Raw genomic sequence first — 23396 nt, 5'->3', positions numbered from 1 at the left:
CATCAGCATAAATAATGAGTGAATGAACTGATAAAATGCAAAGTCACCGGCCGTCATAAATCAAATGAAATCCACTTTCTCTGGAAGTCACTGAAATTAGAAGTCCATGCTCCTATTAATTATTTTGCCTTCTGAAGACGACAGTGTTATAAATCAGCCTTGAAAGGCCCTTCACTTAGAGCGCTGAAGGAGGGTGGCTGCCCGCAAATTGCTTTGTGTACGCACCTAATTGTTTCTTAAGTAATCCACCTTTGTAGCATGGCTTTGGGAATCTCAGAAGTCCCCCTTTGGTGGGGATCCTTGGATGTCGCCTTAGGAAGGGCCTGGGGAAAGGTGGAAAAGGAGTGAGCATTATCTTCCCCCCCGGAAGAGATATCCCCGAGCTCTTATTTTATGACTCTTATCCCTACGGACAGGGCTAGGCTTTGTCGCCAGTACCTCCACTATGTTAGCATCTTGTGTTAACTGGACTTCCAGCCAGGCCAGAGAAAGTAAAATTTGTTTCCCTTGAAAAACCAGCATTTCAAAAGCTGAGGGGGAAAAAACAATCATAGAAACAAATCAGAGACGGAAAACTCTTAACTTCTTGTGCTCACTCTGTCATGTTCGCTTTTGTCATTGTAATCTATCTATATTACGTATGAAATGGCAAAATTTTTGCTAAAATGTGGGTGGAGAATTGTATTCATTTAGGAGCCTATTTTGCAACAGCCATTTAAGAAAGCAATGTTTTGCAAAAATGAGGTTAATTGCATGGCAGGAAATGTTGTAAATTAGTTTCATTGTGGACCTCTCCCTGTCATATTTAATGTTCTGAAGTTGAGATTGGTGATTATGGAAAATAAGACAAAAACCCATTTCTCCTCTGCCAGTGTTTTTGGTGATTTGGGATTGTTAGCACAGCTAGACAGAGCTGGCAAGGGACTGATCTCCAAGTTCCCCGTGAGTGTGTGTGATTGTTGTTGGTTTCTGTAGAGGAGCCATGTAGCCTAGTGGGTGCTAACGGCAAGGTTGTTTGAAAACCATGGGAGAAAGGGCTTTCGGCCCTTGGAAAGTTACTGTCCTGGAAACTCAGAGAGGCACTTCGGGCCTGCCCTGGAGGGTGGCTACGAGTTTGAATGGACTTGATAGCAATGAGGTTTTCGTTTTTGTGTTTTGGGTGGAGAGATAGATAGGTAGCTTAATGGGGGCAAACATGGACATCAGTAAGTGGTAACTCATGAACTCTGGGTTCTCAGCGCAAGCATGGTAACTTTCTGTTGCTTTAGAATGGTCTCTTCGGGGGAGAGGTGAAGATTAGGTTTTAAAAGAAAATGCATTCTAATTTAACTCTTTCTAAACGTCTGCCCATGTGCTGTGGGTGTGTTAGATTCTGCTGGTGGCCAGTACGGTGAAATGTATGTCTTGGTTTTGGAAAATGTCAATTATCTCCTGGATGATATGCATATTCTCTTCCTTTGTGCTATGATAGTCTGGGTGTTCTGGCATGTTCAGCCAGTGATGGTGCGTGTGCGTGTGTATGGGAACATGTGCACGCATGTGTTCCTATGCAGCTAGAAAGCACAATCGGGTACGAAGGTAAGTGGTGTCAAATCTCCTGCGTGTGTTCTGTTGGGGGCTAGTCTCAGCAAGATCACTGGCAAATCTGAATACCCCATTCTGAAAACTAAACTTAATGATGTATAATTGAGCATTATGTCATGAGTGCAAAGGAGCAATTATTCCCTCAGATAGTAAACCCTGAATGCATAGATTTTCCAGGTTCTGTTCTTGAAAACAGTCCAGTCTGTCATTTCATAGTGACTCCGTGGGTCCTTCTACACCATTGGGATGTAAGGATATTATTATATTACCCTGGACACCTTCAGGGATGCCTAATACCTGCTATGGGACCTCCTTAGCTCTTTATCTTCTCACCCACTACATTAGAGATTGGATTGTTGCAGCAGAGGGGTGGGGGTGGGGTCGAGGCCTTGGTATAAAAGGAGATCCTCATCTTTCTGACTTGCTCCCAAGGCTCTCGTGGCACCTGCTAGTACCATGAGTCCCAGGAGAGCGAGGCTTCTGCGGCGACTGATGTCCTGAGACTAGATCCTGTGCATGTCGCTGCGCTTCTTCTGGCTTGAGTGCTAGAGCTGTGGTTAGATAATGACGGCATGCCATGAAGATTTTCCGTTTGGTGGCAATATAGTCTGGGTGGAAGAAAGAGAAGCTCATCTGCATCAGAATCTCTGAGATCTGAGCTTTGTAGAGCATTAGCAAGGTGTGACTGCAGGACTGTGTCGTGTCCTGGAATGTGACATTATCATTCCAAGCTTAGGGGCGTTCAGCTCAAGAGGATGTGCTTCCTGTTGATGGGCCGATACTTCCTTTCATGGTCTAGTGAGGGTGAACGCAAGTCCTGACTTTTCTGAAGTGCTCTCAATGTATACCTGTGAATTGTTATTCTGGTGTAATTGCCTCTGGTACTTTAACTTTTCAAAAGTACTCAGATGTGGATATTCACCCCATATATAATTTTATATTTGTTATTCCAGCCCCATAGAGACAGTGGCATATTAAAATTAGTAACACTTTAGAAATATGCAGACTGTGAACTTACTTTCTAGTGTGTGACCATGGACAAGTTAATTTTCAGCTCAGTTATCTACAAAATCGGGCTCATTGGTCCCCCCTCACAGATGTGTGTTACAGATGAAACGAACGTGTGTGTAAAGAGCCCAGCAAATTGCTGCTCACACTCAATACAATAGAAGCAGGGACGATCTCCTTTGCTTCAGAATGTTCCAAGAAACCTGGGCGTGACCAGAAGCTTTGCCCTGGCTTTCGACTTGAACTGGCTCTGATGCAAATGATTCAGTGAGCATCTTCGTAGTGTAACAAAGGAGGCGGCAGCAGCAACGCTTTGCTTTTCCACTTTTGTGTTGAAAGAAGATGTTCTCTGTGAGAGAAGAACCCTGTGATGCTTTGCATCACCAGTGGTCCCTGACCGTGAAAATAATCTTCACGTCTCTAGCTCTTCATCTGCGAAATGGGCACACAAAGATGGTGGTGAAAATTCAATGAGATCGTATATGTGACAAAATGCTGCAAACGCTAAAGAATCTTCGCTTCTCTTCTTTGTCCCTAGACAAGGTTCCAAACCCCTGAACATTAGTCCAAAATGCCACTGCTGGCGAGCCGACTGGGTGCACAGTGCCCCTGGAGGGTAGAGCCTGTCGGACGGCACTGTCGGGCTTTCTAGGCTGTGAGTCCCTACAGTGACCACAATGGGGCCACGTAATTCCACACGGTCAGAGCCACAGGTCTTGAAAATGACTCCTGGTGTTTCTTCCCTTTCTCTGAGTGTTCTGGGAAGGCGACTGTTTCACCAGCCCCACAGCAACAGACTGTCCATAAGTAACTGGCATGGCTTCATGAAGATTCCTATTCTTTTTCATGGCTTTAATTATAAAGAGCAGAAAATTCATTCTTTTCCTCGGGATTTCCAGCGCAGATGGCTCTAAGACCTTAGAGAAGTTTCCTGAGCATGATCGGCCTCCGCCTCCAGGCAGCTTTCTCACTGCCTGTGGGTACAGATTCTGAGACCCCTATGATTGCCCTCTGGCAGTGCCCTGGCCTGTTGGTGTACCGATCAGTGACAGGCACCGATGGGGCCTGCTTCCTTCCCCTCTGTCCAGCAGTGTGCAGCTTGTGTCTGCCGAGATGGGAAGCTCCTTGAGACTTACCGGAGGAAATAACATCGGTTCTTGTGTGGCCCCTACCTGCTCCTTCTGCCACTCCCAGACCCTTCCCTACCCTCCCTCTGTGCATGCTGGTGTTGTGAGGTGCCATCAACTCAGTTCCGGCTCATAGCAACCCTCTGCATAGCAGGCCGCAGCCCTGCCCTGCCCTTTGCCGAGCCCTCTCTTGCAGGCACCGGGTCAGCTCAGTGCCGTGAGGGCCCGCCTCGTTATGATGTACTTCTCCAGGGACTGGTTTCTCCTGACCACCTGTCCAAAGTACTACGATACCTTTTTCAAGATTGACTTGTTTGTCCTCTGGGCAGGCCGACACATTCGATATTCTTTGCCGTAGCCACGATGCAAATCCATCGATTCTTCTTCAGCCTTTCTTATTCCATGTTCAGCTTTCACGTGGATCCAAGGCGATTGAAAGTACCATGGCTTGGGGCAAGTGTACCTTAGTTTTCAAAGTAACATCGTTGCTTTTCAATGTCTTGTGCCACAGATCTACCCAATGCAACATCTTTTGTATTTCTTAACTGCTGCTTCCATGATCATTGATCCTGGATCCAAGCAAGACCCAATCCTTGACAGCTTCAATCTTTTCTTCGTTTCTCCTACTGTTACTTATTGGTCCAGTGGTGAGGATTGGGGTCTTCTTTCCATTGAGTTGTAATCTATACTGAAGGCTGCAGCCCTGGTCTTCATCGGCAAGTGCTTCAAGCCATCCTCGCTTTTAGCAAGCAAGGTTGTGTATCTGCACATTACAGGTTCTTAATGAGCCTTTCTGCAATCCTTACGCTTGGCTACTTTTCAGTGTTGTTTCTGATTTTCCTCCATTATGACCTTTGCTTGTTTGTTGCAACTTTATACTAACTTCTAAGGCTCAATCCTCTTTTGACTCCCTCTTCCTGTTCCTCTACCTCAATTTTGCCCCAAGGTAACCATATTAGTAGTTGACCATATTTAAGTATCCTGGTCTTATGAATTCATACACCGACACACTTAGATATACATACATAAAAATATATGAAAACCAAAAGATTTATAGTACTATATAGCTCCATTAGCTATGTATATATATTCATTAGTTAAATTAGATATATCACATATTATTTCATATCAGTGTATGTAAATATACTGGCATTTGTGCTTTTTGACTGTGGTGTGCAATATTGCATCTTATGGACATGCCAAAATTTACTTAGCTTTCTCATTATTAGCTTTCTGATGGACTTTTTATTTATGATTTTGTCTGTAATTACCTGGGCTTTTTTGTGCATGTATGAAAGTGTTTCTCTTGAGCATATTCTGAAAAGTGGAATTTGTACACCTTATGTATGCATAGTTTATATAATTACTATAGAAATAATTTCCCACCACCTACTATTAATAGTGTATAGAAAATACTATTTGACCCCTCCCTTGTCAACATTTGGCATTAGCACACTTTCATAAGGTTATAATCTCTCAGGGATAGGATATATGTTAACGTTATTTTTTATTTTTCTGCCAAGTTTGAGAAGGATTTCATATATTTATCAGACATCTATTTTTATTTTCTATTGTAAATTGCCCATTTATACAGGTTGCACATATTTCTATTGGCTTATGAGACTTTCCTTGGTTTCTAAAAAATTCTTGTTAGAGTGCCTTCAAAACAGAGTCCTAATCAGAATAGCGGTGGGAGAGAATCCCTCTCTGGACCTGGGAAAGCCAAGGCAGAAAGGTCAGTTCAGAAAGCTATGTTGAGTGATTTTGAGTATTCCAAAGGTGTGATCTTGACCGATTTTCTCAAAGGACATGGGGACATCATGGAGGTTTATTAGAAAGAAGTCTTAAGAAAATTCAAAGGCCAGGAAAATCACACTGAAGAATTTTTCCCTCACAATAATGCACCTATGCCCACAGATCACCCATCTCCCTTTAACAGGTCGGCAAAGGAGTCAGATTGAGTCGAGCAGGGAACTTGACTTGCACCTGCTGTACATTGACTGTGGGGGCCTGGGGTCAAGTGTCTAATTTCTATGTTTCTTAGTGATATTACCTACCTAGCAGGTTGGTTTTAAATTATTTTTATATAAGTAATTTATAAGAGAATTTTGTTATCTCTAAAGCACTAAAAAATGAGAACTATGTAAGAATATATACAGGCTTTGTTTTTAATTTGGACCAATGGAAATAATAAATCTTGCACTTATTACCTCAGAGGACTGTTCTGAGGATCAAATGATATATACGTTGATAAAAGTGAAAGTCCCTTGCAATTTACTGCTGATTAACACCAACAGGTGGGCTGGGATCAGCCAATCTTAACCAGGTTCATAGAGTTACTGCAGTGCCAGAGAGTCATAGTACCAGGGTATCCTCAAGAGAGTAATCACAGCAAGATTTCTGGGTGTTGCAAGTGTTCACCCACTTGAGAGAAAGGGTAGATCTTGGGTGTTTCAGAGGGTGGAGAGGAGCCCTTTGAAAGTGAATAACAGTTTTTATACCAAGGGAATAGAGAGAGTGTAACATTGCAGGTCATATCATTCGCTTGTGTTATCAGTAGTTATTCCACTGTGTTTTTTTTTAAGTAAAAAAGTTCAGCCCTTAGTAGTTTCTCACTTTCATAGTGAACCTTAATGTCTAACACGGAAGCAAGAATACAGTCACCAGATCATCGAATCAGAAAGTGAAAGACTGGGGAAAGGGGAAATGTCGAACTTCCTATCACTAGGCTCGCTATTACCAAGGAGACAGTATTTTTCTCAGAGAGGAAAGGCGATAGTTATGGCAGCCTGCTATTTTACTGGTCCCCAAATGAACTAAGTTTTCAACTGTTCACACTCTTGAATGGTTCCCTTCCATGTTGACCCCACGCTTTACCAATATGATATTGTTGTTGTTAGGTGCTGGCTCACAGTCAGTTGGATCTAAGTCATAGCGACGCCATGTAAAACAGAATGGAAGACTGCCCAGTTCTCTACCATCTTCATAATTATCATTATGACTGAGCTCATATTTACAGTCACTGGGCCAATTCATTCCTTGACAGTCTTCTTTCCCGATGATCTTTCCCGTTACCAAGCATGACATCCTTTTCCAAGGATTTGCCCCTCCTGATAACATAGCCCAAGTACACAAGACAAAGTCTCTTTATTCTTGCCTCGAAGGAGCCTTCTGACTATACTTCCTCGAAGGCAGATCGGTTTGTTCTTCCCGCAGCCCACGGTACTTTTAATGTTTCTCTCCAATACCATAATTCAAATGCATCAGTTCTTCTCGTATGCATGCGTATGAGGCAATGGAGAAGACTATGGCTTGGGCCAGGTGCACCTTATTTCTCAAAGTGACCTCTTTGCTCTGCGACCCTTTAAAAGCTCTCTTGCAGAAGAATTGCTGGAGGCAGTATGTCGTCGGAGGTCTTGACTACAGCTTGGGTGAGCATTGAATCCGGACTGAAGTAAAATGAAATCCTGGACAACATTTTCCGGCACCATACTAGACAGTCATACACTGCTATTCATAAGATTTCAGGAACCAACCCTCCCTTCTTCCTTCGTCCTAGAAATTTACCCACCAGGAAGATGTTGCTAAATTTGGCATAGCTTCCAGCTGCACAGTAAGAGTAAGCCACACAGTTGGACAAACCGGCAGGCGAGTTATGAATGGGACAGTCCGTGTACAATTGCAAGCAGAGCAAGTCATTCAAAGACATTTAAAAAGAGCCTGCACATTGTAGCTTGTTTCCTTGGAACACGTGTTCTTAGAATATACCTACCAGGTAAAGAAGCACAAATTCGGTATGTGGGACACAATGAGATCTACCCCCAATCTGCCAACCAAGGATCAAGACATGTGGTTGAAAGCCTTTCAGCTCCCAGCATCCTGTGACAAAGAGCACATGGGACACTTCATTAGCCAACACGTTGGCCAGTACAAGAGGCCATCTCCTCATTAATGCAGAGGAGATTTACTTGTGTCCCCCTCATTAGTATTTATAGGATTTATCCACATCAATCGCTAGTGCATTAACAAGGAAATAACTAAACCTCCCAGGGTTTGTTGGTGCTAATAAAATGAGATGGAAGTTCCAGGAATCACCATGATCAGAAGGATTCTAAACCAGAGCCTGTAATTGATCCTTTCAAAGTACCCTCAGGATGTTTTCCTGTTCGCTTCCTTCCCAGTGGCATTTGCATAGTAATACAGAGTCTTTAAGTCTTCTGTAGAGGTTTCTAGTAGAGTCTCTTTCTTACTATCAAATGATACAGGAGACCCCAATGGTACAATGAAAACATCCCCGTTGAACAAAATCATCTAGGAGAAGAAAGGGTTAAATGTCTTATATTTCTTTTTTTGTTTGCTCCTGCTTATAACAAAATACAAAACAACAAAACAACAACCAAAAAACCTTGCATGTAAATATATTTTATGTATTCTAAGCATAAAGCTATCTCTGTCCTACCATATTGATTTATTAGATTCTCTGGCATTTTAGTTGTGGTCGTTATGTTATATTTATGAGATGAATGTTGGAGTCCCTCATTATGTTATCCTCATTTATTTTACATACTTTTATGGCTGGTTGTGCATCGCTTTACAGTTAAAGCTTTATTGCAGCTGTTAGTGTTGTGGGTGGGGGGAGGGGAAGGCAAGTAGTTATTGATGGCATTTACATGTTTACTGTTGCAATCATGATTTATTTAATCTGTCCGCACACATAAATATAAGCGCACTCTCTGAAATATATAGCTCTGTATACTGTATCTGTATTTTAGAAGCATTCCATCGCCACTCTCCTTCCCTTTGGCATGGAGAACTGAGGGATGATCCAGTGTTTTTGAGATCCGCATTTTCCCTACAGGCTGGTGGATAAGAGGGTGGGCTCTGGAGGCAGACCGCCATTGGAGTAAGCGGAGCAGCAGAGAAAGGTGACTTGGATGGTCCCATGGAGGCTCTGGAGGCAGACCGCAATTGGAGTAAGAGGTGCAGCAGAGAAAGGTGACGTGGATGGTCCCATGGATGAGGCCCCTATTCTAGGAATGCTTGCCCGGTACCACAGGTAGTACTGAGTGGGCAACCGAAAGGTTAGAGATTCAAGTCCACCTAAGGTTATCTTGGTAAAAAGTACTTCAGAAAACTCAGCCTTTGAAAACCTGGTTCTACTTTGATACAGACAAGGCTGCCATGTTTCACTACTTATTTGCTTTTATGAGGTGGATAAAGCACTCAATTGCTAGTCAAAAGACTGGGCATTTGAACTATCCAGAGGTATTTCAAAAACACTGGCCTGGCAATTTGCCTCTTAAAAACTCGGTGGAGACAGTCTCTCTGCACACCAAGGAATAGCAAAAAAAAAAAAAAAGAAGTCAGAATCAATTCAACAGCTACTAACAACAACACAGGGTATGCCCAGCCAAGAAAGAGAAGGGTTTATTGAGGTCTGCAGGATAATGCATACACTTGATCTTGTCCCTCCCCTCCCCAGAACAAAAGTGTTTTTGTTTCAGGCTTGCCATGAGCGGGCATCTAAGGATCAATCTACATGGCTCAGTCTTTTCATGCCTACAACATGAGAGCAGAAGAGGCTTTCTAATCCCACAAAGCTTCATAGTCACTATGAGTTGGAATTGGCTCAATAGCAGTGAAGTGTTGTTGTTTATTTATTGTTTATTTTTTATGGAGAGCATGATTTAAGGAGCTCTGGAAAGGGGTAGTCCTACTGGTGTACTGGTTACACAATGGGCTGCAATGCTCAAGGTCAGCAGTTTAAACCCTCCAGCCACTCCGAGGGATTTGAAAGATGTGGCTTGCTACTCCCATAGAGAGGTACACCTTGGAAACTCACCGGGGACGTTCTAACCTCTCCTATAGGATGTCTGTTTGGTTTTGGTTTGGGGTTACTGTGGGCTAGCTACTCCTTGGGAGAAAGATGAGGCTGTTGGTTCCTGTAAGGACTTACCCTCCCAGAAATCTTCTATAATATATGGTCATTATGAGTGCCATCAATTCAGTAACATTCGCTTGGAGCATGGTTCGAGGAGCCCTGGTGGCGTATTCAGTTAGGCATTGGGTTGTTGACTACAAAGTCAGTGCTTCCAAGCCGTGGGCCCTTTCTCAGGAGAGAGATGGGGCTTTCTGCTCTCCTACAGGTGACAGCCAGCCTTGCGGCCCTGTGAAGCAGGTCTGTTTCCCCTAGGGTTGCTCTGAGTTGGAATTGACTTGGCAGCAATGGGTGTGGTCTTTAGTTGAAGAGCGTGGTTTAATAGTAGCAGAGCCACTGGATTAGAAATCCACCGACATTTTATAGCCCAAATCTACTACTTAATAGTCTTATTATGTTGGCAAAAGACTTGGGCTTTTTGTCGTTATAATGGGGCAAAGTATCTGCTGACTCCATAGGATTATGTTATGAGCCAGATGAGTGGATGTTTGTGATACTGCTTCAAATACTCTACAGCATATTACATATACATGTTATGAGCTATCAGCAAATGAACTCTTAACACTCACTGACCTTATGTGGACAGAGAAACTAATGACAACACAGCCTAGCAAGAGTGCTGCTAAAATGGGAAGCAGAAACAGATGCGAAGAAACGTCTTTATGACCTGCTGATGCTCTAGATAAGAGTCACAACTCTTGCTAACAACATGGAGGTCTCCCCTCCACCCTGGCTTCTTGCTCTCAAGGAACACCCCCCTTTATTAAATCTGTCGGTCTCTATTTAGCCTTAGAAATGTGGAAGGCCCCCTCTGTTATTTGGAGCCCTGGTGACCCAGTGTACAGCCAGCTTGACTGCTAACTACAAGATCAGCAGTTCAAGCCCCCCAGATGCTCCAAGGAGACAGATGTGACTTTTACTCACAGATTTACAGTTCAGAAACCCATGTCAGCTCCACTCTGCCCAATAGGGTCTCTGTGAGTCAGAATCAGCTCCATGGAAGTGAGGTTTGTGACTCTCTTATGTTCACATTTCCCCCCCCATCAACCACACTTTCTGGCCTACACTCACTGCCATTGAGCCAATTCCAAATCAGTGACTCTGTAGGACAGGTAGACATGCCCCTGCTGGTTTCCAAGACTCTAACTCCTTATGAGAGGAGAAAGGTTCCTCTAACTTCCTCAGAGTGGCTGGTTGTTTCAAACCGCTAACCTCACAATTAGCAGCCTAATGTGTAACCACCATGCCACCAGGCCTCCTCATTATGAGAAATTCAGCATTTTCATTTTATACTTTGCAATCTTAAAGTGATTTTTTGAAGTAATTTATGTTTATAAGTAAACTTCAGGTTTTCAAAAATAAATCATTAGCAAAGCAGAATATATTCTTTCTGTACATTCATTTTTGGTTCTGAGATTCTATAGCAAAACCAATTATTTTAATCACGTATCTAGAGCACTCTTCATAATTAAGTTTAGAATTATGAATTATATACAGCTCATGATTATATTACAACTCCCTGTGATAGGTGTGCAAATTAAAGATCTTCCCAGGATCATAGGGTTCCCAGAGCCTTTCAGGATGATTTACAACATTTAAAGAAAAATTCCCAATTCTCCCCTAACCTACTGCTCTACCCATTACTTAAAACTTTTCTGATAAAATGAGTTTTATTTTTCCTCTGTTTTACCCTCTGTCTAAGAATGATGTTGCTTGCCTATCCCCCTCCCCCCAAAATTACCTACCCTCTGAATATTCTTTTTAAGCAGTTTTATTAATTAAAACTAGATCTCAAAAATATTCTGTTAAGTAAAATTAGTTACACATGAAAGAGTACTTATGCCATGATCGCATTTATATGACATGCTAGAACTGATATGGGATGGTAGAAATCAGAAAATTGCTTGCTTCTAGAGTGAGAATGATCGGCCCTTCTGGAATGGTAGAAATTAGAAACCCAGACCTGGATCAAGGTGCTTATATGAGTTATACATTTGGCAAAGGTGTTCACTTCACACTGTACACTTAAAATTTTTGCATTTCACTCTATGCAACTATGTCTCAAAAATACTACCCCCAAACCCATCCAAACTCACCTGTTCTTTACTTTACCTTTATTAGTTTGCCTGTACCATTAAGCCCCAAGCTAAAAACCTGTAGCCTTCCAGCTGAGCCTGATTCAGAGTAACCCCATATGTTATCGATTAGAGCTGCCCCTTAAGATGTTCAGGCCTTTGTCTCTCCAGCAGCAGGTCTCCAGGCCTTTCCTTTGTGGTGATGCTGGGTGGTTTTGTGCACCAGCCTTTAGGTTAGTAATTGACCACAAGCCATTTGTACCACCTGGGCATATCGATGCACCTGTCCTGGTGATTAAAATCTATGGAAATATTTAGCAATGTGCTGCCTTTCCTTGCACCATAAAAGATGCGTGTTTACAATGACAGTCCTTCCAAGTCAAAGGTTTGTAGATTTGTTTGTCAGCCTGTTAGCCAAGGAAATTCCAGCAGATACCTGCTATCCAGGTGAACTTGCGTAGGAAGCCGCCACTCATTCGAAAAGGGGGCCCTGCTCCTCCAGCCACTTGACTTACATGGCTGAATAATCCCTTGGCTAATTTTTTGAAGCATACTTCTGAAATACAAATTCCCCTTTCCTAATGAATCATTATCATGTACTATCATCAAAGGTTATTCACTCAAGAAAAAGAGCAATGAAAACTAATTTTGATTGTTAATGGAAATGTATTTTTAGTCTTAAAGAGCTTCCCTCAGCAATAATTATAGTTATGCCTCTTGGGTGTTTTTGGACTTTTAAATTTACATCGAGTAGCTCTTTTTCATTTAGCAGTTAATCTTTTAAGGGAGCTTTGCAAATGTGTTCTTCTGTCTAGTGTTAGGAAATGACCGCCAGATATTTTATTTATTTATCTTTTTCCTGTTTGTTTACTCCCCGCCTCTTCTTTTGTACTCAGAAGTGGCCTGGATGCGCGAATGTTCTTGTGATATATTGTGCCCTATAACGGCAGTTGTAGTACTTGCAGGTCTGGGCCAACAGGGAAGGACTCAGAGAGAGACCTCTCTTTCCTATGGTTAGTGGACTCTGTGGCCTCGCTTGATGTCCAGGTCTGGAGGTCACAGAGCTGCGGCGCAGATCTGCGATCATCACGTGTGTTTTGGGAAGCGGGAAAAGCCCATGCTGTGGCCCAATGCTCTAGAAAACAAGCGCTCCGACTGGATGGGGCCTGGCTTGCTGCTGCCTTTCTCTGGTTTCGACATAGATGTCTGGAGATAATTAGGGACTGCAAAGAAGATGGGACCATTTTGTAGCGGGAGCCCATGATGGTTTTTCAGCTCTTGGCCCATTTCAGAGAGAAGCATGGGCATTTTGGGTGTGAGCGAAAAGGGCCGTGGCAGGAAGCCCTCTCTTGGCCCGTTCTCTTATGAACAAGTGGGGTGGTGCATTAAGCTGGCCAGCCTGATTAAAACACACTCAAAGTACACCTAGAGGCTCCTGCACCTGCTGAAAATTGACCTTTATACCATTGGTGCAGCCAGACACTTGGGTATTTGCAAAGCAGGGCTGAGCATTAAGGGACACTTAAAATTAATTCTGTGTGCGGCCGCATCTGAGAAAGGAAGGCAGCGCCACATGTCAATAAATCTAGATCTGTTTGAAGCTCACGTCACTAAATCTTCGCCTTGACTGTTGGCTGGTAGTGTCAAGAGCTGCCTGCGAAGATGAATTTAGGGGGAGGATGAAAAAGGAACCATATTAAATTGCAGCTCTGATAAGTTTAGTTAAGAGGCAGGAGATGTGTCCTTGCCGTGACATTCAGTGGCTGGCATTTGTTTCCCTTTAAATAATATGCTGTACATCTGTGAGAATGATGGTTTGGGGCTGGTGACATTGCATCTCTACCAAGGTTACTGCCTTCTGGACAGGCAGTCTCGCTCCTTTCTTTCTCTATCCCACACACTGTCAATAAATATCCACTTGTCTGAGGAAGTGAGATGCAGATTTTACAGCTGACACCAGAGCATCTTCATTTCCCAAAGCAGTGAGGTCCAACACATGTGCGCATGTAGGAAACGGTGGGAGGAGGACAGAAATGAAAGGAACTGTGGGCAGAAAACAGTCAGATCACTGCAGTAGCACCCGTGGAGGAAGTCTAAGAATCTGTGACTCAACAGTAAAACATACAAAACCCGGCATCTCAGAACTTTGGGGTCCATTTTCTCCTGCATCATCCCTCTACAATCATCTTATTTTGCCTTTCAGGTAATTTTAAGACCTGTGCTCTACCACAGAGAGTGACAAACATTTTCTGTTAAGGATCAGCTAATCACTCTTTTGGGCTTTGCTAATCACACAGCCTGGACTACATATTCTGTCACTGTGGAAAAAACAAATAAGCAAAAACAGCCACAGATTAAGTGCAAATTAATGGGTACATATGTGTTATAGATGATGAAATTTGAAGTTGTGTCATAAGATCTTTTGATTGCTTTTATCTGTTTACAAATTTAAAAAGGCATTCTTAGCTACCAAACCAGCTGAGAGGCTATGCTGACCTCTGATTTTGCTTTTGTTACTTTTCTTGTGCTGGTGCGAGAAGATCTTGGCTCTCCCTTTGGGAGAAGTATGTAGCCAATCTATAGCTCCAATCCATGATATTTTCAACCACAAATGTAGAAGCTGTGTGTGAGAACCCTGCTGGTCTCCGAGTCAGTCCGTCCCCAGTCCCACATCAACCCTCCTTCACTTTTCCTGCTGGAGCACCACTCGTCCTTTCCTTTCCATGGACTAGCATGGCGATACTTACCTTGTCAACACTGGAGGACTATGCTTTAGAAAAACGTTTCCGATAAAAGAGAGTTCTTGGTAAGCAATAAAGCATTATACCAATTGAGGTCACTTTTTTTTTTTTTTACTGTTTTACCAACTTGCACTTTTATTAACGGCCTTCCTGTCATTGGTGCTATTGAGTTGATTTCAGCTCATGGCCACCCATGTGACTGACTGGAACCGCCAGATATAGTTTTGTGGACGGTAATCTTCAAGGGAGCAGCTGGCATGCTAGATTCTTCCTTCTGCAGAGCTTCTGCGTGGGTTCAAACCTCCAAACACTCCGTTAGTAGCGACGTTTTTTACTGTTATGATGCGAGAGGTTTTTTTTAATCAATGTTGATTATTGGTGATATTTAATGATTGTTTCTTGTATTTCAGTTATAAAAACAGAACCAGAATTTGAATTGCGCAATGACAAAAATAAACACTCTTTGTTCCCATTTTTCCTCACTTTCCCTAGCATCTTCTAAGTTTACGGCAATGACTATTGGCAGTTTTAGGAGCCCTGGTGGAGCAGTCGTCACGCGTTGGGCTGCTAACTGCCAGGGGTGCAGTTGGAGCTTGCCGGCTGTTCTGAGGCAGCAAGATGAGGCTTTCCACTGCTGTAAAGAGGCTCCATTTTGGAGCCCATTCGGGAGCAGTTCTTACCCTGTTGTGGAGGGTTGCCATTAGTCAGAATTACTCAAAGGCAGTGAGCTGGGGTGGGGGTGGGGGGCGGGTGCTATATGCTTATTAGCAGTGCGTGCCGTCCTGCTGCTCAGACAACCCTGCCATCTTTCTGGACCTGAAGTATCTTCATCCAAGAAGTTGTCATCAGGGTTTCCAAGACACCAATAGGAAGCAAATATCCTCACAAATGGACCAATAGCAAACATCATGATAAATCATTGAAATTGTCAAGGAGTTCATCTTGCTCAGATCCACAATTTATGCTCATGGAATCAGCAGTGAAAGAATCAAAGGATGTATTGCAGTGATTAAATTTGCTACACAAAACCTAGTTAGAGCATTAAAGAGCAAATCTGTCACTTTGCCAACTAAGTTGTGGCTGACCCAAGCGATGATATTTTCAATCACCTCAGATTCATGTGAAAACTGGACAAGGAATAAGGAAAACCACAGGGGAACTGAGGCATTTGAATTATGATATTGGGGAATATTTAAAGTACCATAGACTTCCAGAAAAACCAACACATTTGTCTTGGAAGACGTACTGGAAGAATGTTCTTTAGAAGCAAGGTTTGTGAGACTTCCTGTCACGTACTTAGACATGTTTTCAGGAGGAACCCATCCATGAAGAAGATCAAACTTGGTAACATAGAGGGTTAGTAACAACGAGGAAGACGGTTAAGGAAATGGATGGACGCAGTGACTGCAGCAATGGGCTCAATCATAGCAACAATGTTGAGCAGGGCACGGGACCAGTGTGTCCTTCTGTTTTACACAGTGTGGCTGGATATCCGAGCTGACTTCACAGCCCTTAACACAAACACACAACAGTGGGTGCCAGGGCCAGATATGCAAGAACGGAAGATGGTATGAGGGTGGAGTCACTACATAGCATCGTGAATCATCAATGGACTTGGATCCTAACTGAAAGTTTGGTCTTTTGAGCGCATCCAAAGGCACTAAGAAAAACAAACAAACAACATAAAACCCTGCCAATCCACTTTAGAAAAACCAGATACTGTGAAACAATTTTCTATAACACACACGGGATCGCCATGAGTAGGACTGATTCAATGGCAATGAGTATTCTAGAAAGATTGTCTGGCAAATGACATCACAGAACTTATTTTTCTACTCCAATATTCTGTCTGCATAGCCTGTTATACTTGGAAAACCTTGTCATAACCAGAGCTCGTTTGATGCTTGTAACACTCCAATCCTCTGTTGACTCAGACGAAGCTGAGGTCCAGAAAGATGAATTTACCTGCATGCAGGTAGTTAATAACAAAGTTACGACTAGAACAAAGCTGTAGTTACCATACCCTATCCCACTCCCAACTCCCACCTGCTCTAAACCTAGGTCATGGATTCATTCGTGATGTGTGATATGCAAAGTTCTTTCAGGTAAGAACACATTGAAATACGGATAGAGTAACTAGCTGGCTTTTTCAGCTAGGCTTATCTTTCCTTCCCAGAATGTATTTGTGAAGCAGGTATTTTGAGCAAGAGAGTCTGCTATCACATATTTTCAGCTTCTATTATTCTAGTCATACTCATATTATGTAAATATGTATACAAGAGGGTGTTTGCTTGGTTTTTCAGCCTGTGATGGGTAGATCCAGTGCATTACTGATTCCTGGGCTGTACTCCACGCCTAACACCTTCTGCAGCTCTTCATTGCTCACTTAATCAAGTGTGGACTTGCTTGGGTTGGCAGTTTAGGTCCTCTCTATTCTGGTTCTAGCCTGTATTTCCTGCTTTACCTTCTACCTCTGAGGAAGACGTCCGTCTATTCTTTACCCAGGCCCACTCCTCCACCATGTATCCTTCGGCATTGTCCAGGATTTTGATCCATCAGCTGCCTCCATTTCTTTCTTATATCTTCCATTTCTCTGACTGCAAAGACAAGATCCCTATTAACGTGTCACCATGCATGTGTTTTCCTTACTTTAAGACAGTTTTGTTCTCTAACTCCGCCTTGCTCTACTCCCTCACTGTCTGCACTGGTTGAACGTGTCTAACAGGAGCATTTGAACAGGGAGTAAGCGAAGAAGGCAGGAAGGGACAGGAAGATGGTGAAAGAGAAATGGGAAACAGGGAGAAAGTAAGAAAAGTGCTGTGACATTGTGGGGATTGCAATTAACATCGCAGAGTTAAATGTGTATGCCTTGTTGAATCGAAACCAATTTGCTCTGTAAATTTTTACCCAAATCACAATAAAAAGTCTTTTGAAAAGAAAAAAAATTAGGTCATGACATGTAGAAGTCCATCTTCCCTAATATGTCTCTTCCTTTTCAACCTGACAGCGGAAGCATTTGATTTTCATCGAGAATACTGCTACAGGGCATCAGGTTCACCTTTCAGGGTCTTCTAGCAGAACTTCCTAAACCATGGATGGTGACCCCAAATGGGATTGGGTAACTGAATGTGGGGGTTGTGAAGATTTCAGCAATAGTCAAAGGCTGCTGAATGCCCAACGACCAAAAATGAATTCAAATTCCATCACATAAGCAATCCGAGGGATTTCTAGCAGCATGTGACCTTGTTGCCAACTTCTCAGGTGCAAGGACTTGTGAGTAGGAACACTTTCAGATGCCCTGATCTGCAGTTGCAGGCCCCAGGGTCATACCAGATTCCAGCATATGTTGCCTCTGTGGATCCCATCTCACCTAAGATTACAGTTTTTAGGGAAGTTGTGGCCCAAGAACAACAAGAATGTCCTGTTGAGTCAGAAGGGCATGGTACCCGATCGCAGAGATTTGGTGCTGGAGAAATGAAGAGGAAGTAAAGGGAAATTCTAGACAGGGAAGCGAGCTGTAAAAGGGTTTCTATCATGTCGGTATTGCTGTACAAAAATGTGTTTCCTTGTCTTCTTTTGACAAAGAAGCAGAAGTGTACTTTCGTGGGCTAGAGTACAAAGGCTAGACTGCTGCCTAGGTTCAAACCTCCGCAGCATCACTTGCTAGCTGTATTTATCAGGAGGTTTTCTTAATGCCCTAGGTTTCTCAGTGTAAGACACTGAGGTTGCATAACGTTGGTGTAGGGATTAAGTCAATTAATTCACCTGAGACACTTAAAACAATGTCTGGCCTATTCTAAGTAGGCAATAAGTATTAGTAAAAATATATGTGAGTATATCAATTGAAAGCTAAGTGTTTTAAAATCAGTATTCAGAGGTTTCAGACATAACTGCTTGGCATGGTGCCTTCGATTGCAAACAGATATTCCAAGTGTTAAATTTATATGAATAAGAGTCTCTTATTTGGGGCATGTCGGCTCAATAAGAATGCAGGGGGGCAAGAGTTGGGAGAGGTGCATTAAATACATATGTAGACAAGTAAATAATGAATTCTATACTAACATTTTTCATCTCTAGTTCTTGAAGACAATTTGCTTTAAGTCAGAGAGAAATTACAGCTAGTGGTCAAATTTGGCCCAACCTGTTTTTCTGCAGATTGGGACCTAAGAGTTGAAAATAGAAATTTAATTCTTAACTCATGAAATTATGAAATTAAAATTTCAGTGTTAATAAAAGTTTCACTGGGACAAATCCACACTGTTCATTTTGGTATCATCGGTGACTAAACTGGCACTGGTGTCATACATGTGAATAGGTGCAACAATGACCATATGGCCCTTTAAAGAAAACATTTCCCACCTGCTTTCATAAGATATCTATTGCATGTAACAAATGGACTCCCATTGTTATAGGATGGTAGTCGTTATACGCCATCTTTAAAAGAATTGAGAAAATCGTCACTAGAATCCCATTTTGTGATTCACATAAAAAAAAAAACCTTGTGAAAGCAAACATTCTTTGAAATTTCTTAACCAGATGCTAGGTTCAAACCACCTCTTTTTAAGAACGCATCCCATGAACTCTCTCTTGATTTCTTTTTAAATTTGAATTATCTAGGCTCCGGATAGGGCAAGATATGACAAAATAACAATCTGTGGATTATCAAGGGCTCATGAGGGAGGGGAGAGCAGGGAGGGAGGGGGGAAAAAAAGAGGACCTGATGCTGAGGGCTTAAGTGGAGAGCAAATGCTTTGAGAGTGATTAGGGCAAAGAATGTACAGATGTGCTTTATACAATTGATGTATGTATATGTCTGGATTGTGATAAGAGTTGTATGAGCCCCTAATAAAATGTTTTAAAAATAAATTTTTTTTAAAAATTTTGAATTATCTATCCTCTGTGCACTGTTTTTAAAAGTGTCTTGGTGGCATCGTGTACTCTGCATTGGACTTCTGGCTGCAAGGTCAACAGTTAGAACCTGCCAGCTGCTCGGAGGGAGAGAGAAAGGACAGTCTGCTCCCTGACGATGAACAGTCTCCGAAACATAAAGCCCAAGACCACTCTCTTCCGTAGGCTCGCTTTAAGTTGGAATTGCCGGATGGCCACAGCTTTTAATGCAGCATTTGATTCTGTTAGATTTCCACTCCTGAAACATTCTGTTTTCTGTCTACTTTAACACTATGATATTAAAGTATGATGTTTCTCTTCACATTTATTAAAATTAGATGTCTCTACTCATCAGATGAAATACACAGGAATCTTCCAAATCTGACTAGGTAAGAGCATGTACATGGGTACAGATAGGAGCTGGAAACACAGGGAATACAGGACAGATAAACTACTTGGGACCAATATTGAGAGTAGCCATAACAGGAGGATAAGGGGAAGGTGGGGGGAGAAATGGGGAACTGATCTCAGTGACCCACTTATAACTCCCTCACAGGGGGATGGACAACAGATAAGGGTGTAAAGGGAGACATTGGACAGTACAAGACATGAAAAATAATAATTACAATTATCAAGGGTTCATGAGGGAGGGAGAGGGAAGGGAAAAAATGAGGAGCTGACACCAAGGGCTTAAGTAGAAAGAAAATGCTTTGAAAATGATGATGGCAACATATGTATAAATGTGATTAACACAATGCATGGATGGATGGATGGATTTTGATAAGAGTTGTATAAGCCCCAATAAAATTATTTATTAAAAATACACAGGAATCTAAATTGACTTTATCTGTAGGAATAAATGATGGAGAAGCTCAATATGATTAGCCAAAAGATCCCAGGGGCCAAATGAGGGACAGACTATCATTTGCTCATATGTTAGTTCTAGTTGAAGGTAACAAAATGAAAACAAGTCCATGGGAGTGAAAACATAACCTTGAGTATATCCCTCCTGAAATTTGTGAACATCTCAAAAACAGATTTGACACATGGAACATTAACGACAAAGACCTGATGTCATATATGAAGAAAGCCAAAGGTCATTAAAAACATATTAAAAAGGCAACGCGAAGGTCAGGCGAGATTCTGAAACTTGCTATTGAATGTACAGTAGCTAAGACAAATGGAAGGGATAATGAAGTAATAAAGCTGAACAGAAATGTTCCAAGAGCAGTCCGAGACAACAAGGGGAAGTATTAAGATGACAAGTCCAAATGCCTAGCGTTGGAAAGCCAAAAAGGAGGAATACACTCAATAGACCTAGAACTGAAAGAACTAAAAAAAAAAAAAAAGAAGGCTTGAGTTGCAGTATTGACAGATTTCACAGGCAAGACATACAAGGATGCAGGAAGCATCAAAGGAAAATGAAAGGAAAACACAGACTCACTGCACCGAAGAGGACGAGGAAGCTCTCCACCGCGTCAGCAGCCAGAGATCCGGGAGGCCAAGCTAAACAGCAGGTGAAGCTGAAACCAGGGGGTTCTAGGAATTGGTGGGATCTCACCTGAAATGTTTCAACAAGCTGATGAAACCCTGGAGGCACTCACTCGTCTATGGCAAGAAATCTGCGATGACAGGTACCTGACCCGACAATTGGAAGAGATCCATATGTGTGCCCATTCTAAATAAACGTGACCCAACATAACTTGGAAATGACCAAACAACATCATTAATATCACGTGTACATGAGCTGTTGCAGCAGTACACAGTTCGAGACCGCAAACCAGACCGAACTCACTGTTGTTGCTGACTCACAGCGACTCCCTGGGTTCTTTCCAAGACTGTAAGTGTTTATGGGAGTAGAAAGCCCAGTCTTTCTCCTGCACAGCTGCTGGTGGTTTCAAACTGCCAACCATGTGGATTACAGCCCAACTCGGAACCACTATGTCACCAGGACTTCGATCATAGACAAGCAGTTCCCAGAAATTCAGCTGGATCCAGAAGAGGAAGTGGCATGAGGTCTATTACTGATGTCAAATGGATTTGGTTGAAAGTGAAGAATACCAGGGAGATGTTTACTGTGATTATTGACACTGCGAAGGCATTTCATTGTGTGAATCCTAACACACTATGTCTAACATTGAAAAGAATGGAATTCCAGAAGACTTCTTTTCTAGCTTGTCCTATAGGGTCGCTGTGCGTTGGCATCAAGTCGACGATAGTGAGTTCTTTGTTTATTTGTTAAACTGTAATTGGAGTCTCCAAAATGCTCTACAGGGTCACCACAAGTCAGAATCAACTCAATGACAGTTAGTTTGGGGTTTGGGGGTAGAGTTTGTACTAGCAAACTCATGGATTTTGTTTATTGCTATCTCTTTGCTGATCATTTCCAAACTGTGGTTTCTCAAGCTCTGACATGTGCAAGGGCAAGTTAAAACAAGTACTGCTACTAGGGTTTCCTTTGATACATGTCCAATGTTATTTTAAAAAAATCTGTTTAACATGCCTGTAACTAGTGGCTAACTGCAGGATTGTAGACAAACAGGGAAATTTTCTTAATAAAATACTGGGCTTCGTACTATTAGGATTCCTTCTTTTTTTACAAAAGAATACTTTTTATGCCATGGAAGAAAATGATTTTTTTGAGATTATCACTACTACAAAATGTTTAACGAAACTCAAGTGGGCACCTTCCCAAATCACTGAAGCTTTGCAGCGAGTGTATGCGACTATTGCTACGTAAAGTAGTTTTATATGAAGCAAACCTTTTAGGGGCTGAGAACATGTAAACATTGAGCCAATAGAGGGAAGACCTTAAACTGCAATCCATAAAGGAACTGTGAGTGAACTCCAGACACGAATGAAGTTAGGATCTCACATGGTTCAGCAATTTCAATTTTATGCAAATATCTTGGCCTCAGCAAACTGAGCTTGATAGGTGTCAAAGGCATTACTCAAAGATAAGCTAGCTCAAAGAGTTCATTGTTCCTTTGGTGCTTTAAGTAAGAGCAAAGCTAATAAAGATGAGTTTATGGAGCACACTGTAGCCAGGGACAGGTCTTGGTTCACCAATGTGATCCAGAAGGGTCCAGGTCCAGTTCAAACAGCCGGTGTGCGGGTATTTTCTAGACCAGTTAATTTCAAATCAGCAAGAGCAAATCATTAGAGGGTCTATCTTGTGGAATTCCAAAGGAATTGACATGGTAAATTTCCTCAAGGAATATGTGATTGATTATCTTAGGTGCATATTAGAATTGTGCTTTAAGAAAATTTGAAACTGCATGGTGAGAAAAAGCCTAGGAAAGTCGAATCAAGGAATGTTTTCTCATTGTGATCACACTCGCCTGCTCGTTCTTCTGGGGTGGTGTGGGGTTTCCTGCAAGCATTTCCTTGGGAAACCTTTCTCCATCTATCCTGCATCCCTGATTGTGGCCCTTCAGACTTCCTTTCTTCCCCAAACTCAAACGACAGAAAAGAAGCATGTGAGTCCTTCAAAGGTACCAACACGGATGTTCTGATTCAGTGTCGAGCAGAGTACAGAATTCTTCAGGGAAGGGTTCAAGAGATGGAAATCACGCCTCCAGGAGTATATGGACATAGATGAAGGGTCTGTCATGAAATGATAACTTCACATTTTGATGTTTTTTAAAGAAAGGTTTCCATGATTTGCAACATCCTGATTTACCCTCATATTTCTGTCTCTGTCCCGGTCACCATATTTTTTTAACCACTCTTCTTCCATTCACTTATCTCTGTCCATGACAGTATCTTGTTTTCAGTTATGGAGGTCTAAAGCCTCATTTATCTATGCAATATCTCCTTGGCTCTGTACAGTTCATCAATTTCTTAATCCTTTTGACATTTTAGCATCCATGTCCCCTTCAGTCATTGTCCCGTCTTTGTTCAGATACCTATTAATTTGCTCTTCCCTTCTACCCTCTAATATATGCAAGCTGCTGCCTGACTGGCAGACACTCTTGGGGACTGCCCTGTCCCCTCAGTCTATTTCTGATGTCAGAGACAGCTACAGCACGCCATT

The sequence above is a fragment of the Tenrec ecaudatus genome, chromosome 16 (assembly GCF_050624435.1).
Source record: "Tenrec ecaudatus isolate mTenEca1 chromosome 16, mTenEca1.hap1, whole genome shotgun sequence".
Taxonomy (NCBI): Eukaryota; Metazoa; Chordata; class Mammalia; order Afrosoricida; family Tenrecidae; genus Tenrec; species Tenrec ecaudatus.
Note: the sequence above shows the minus strand (reverse complement) of the source record.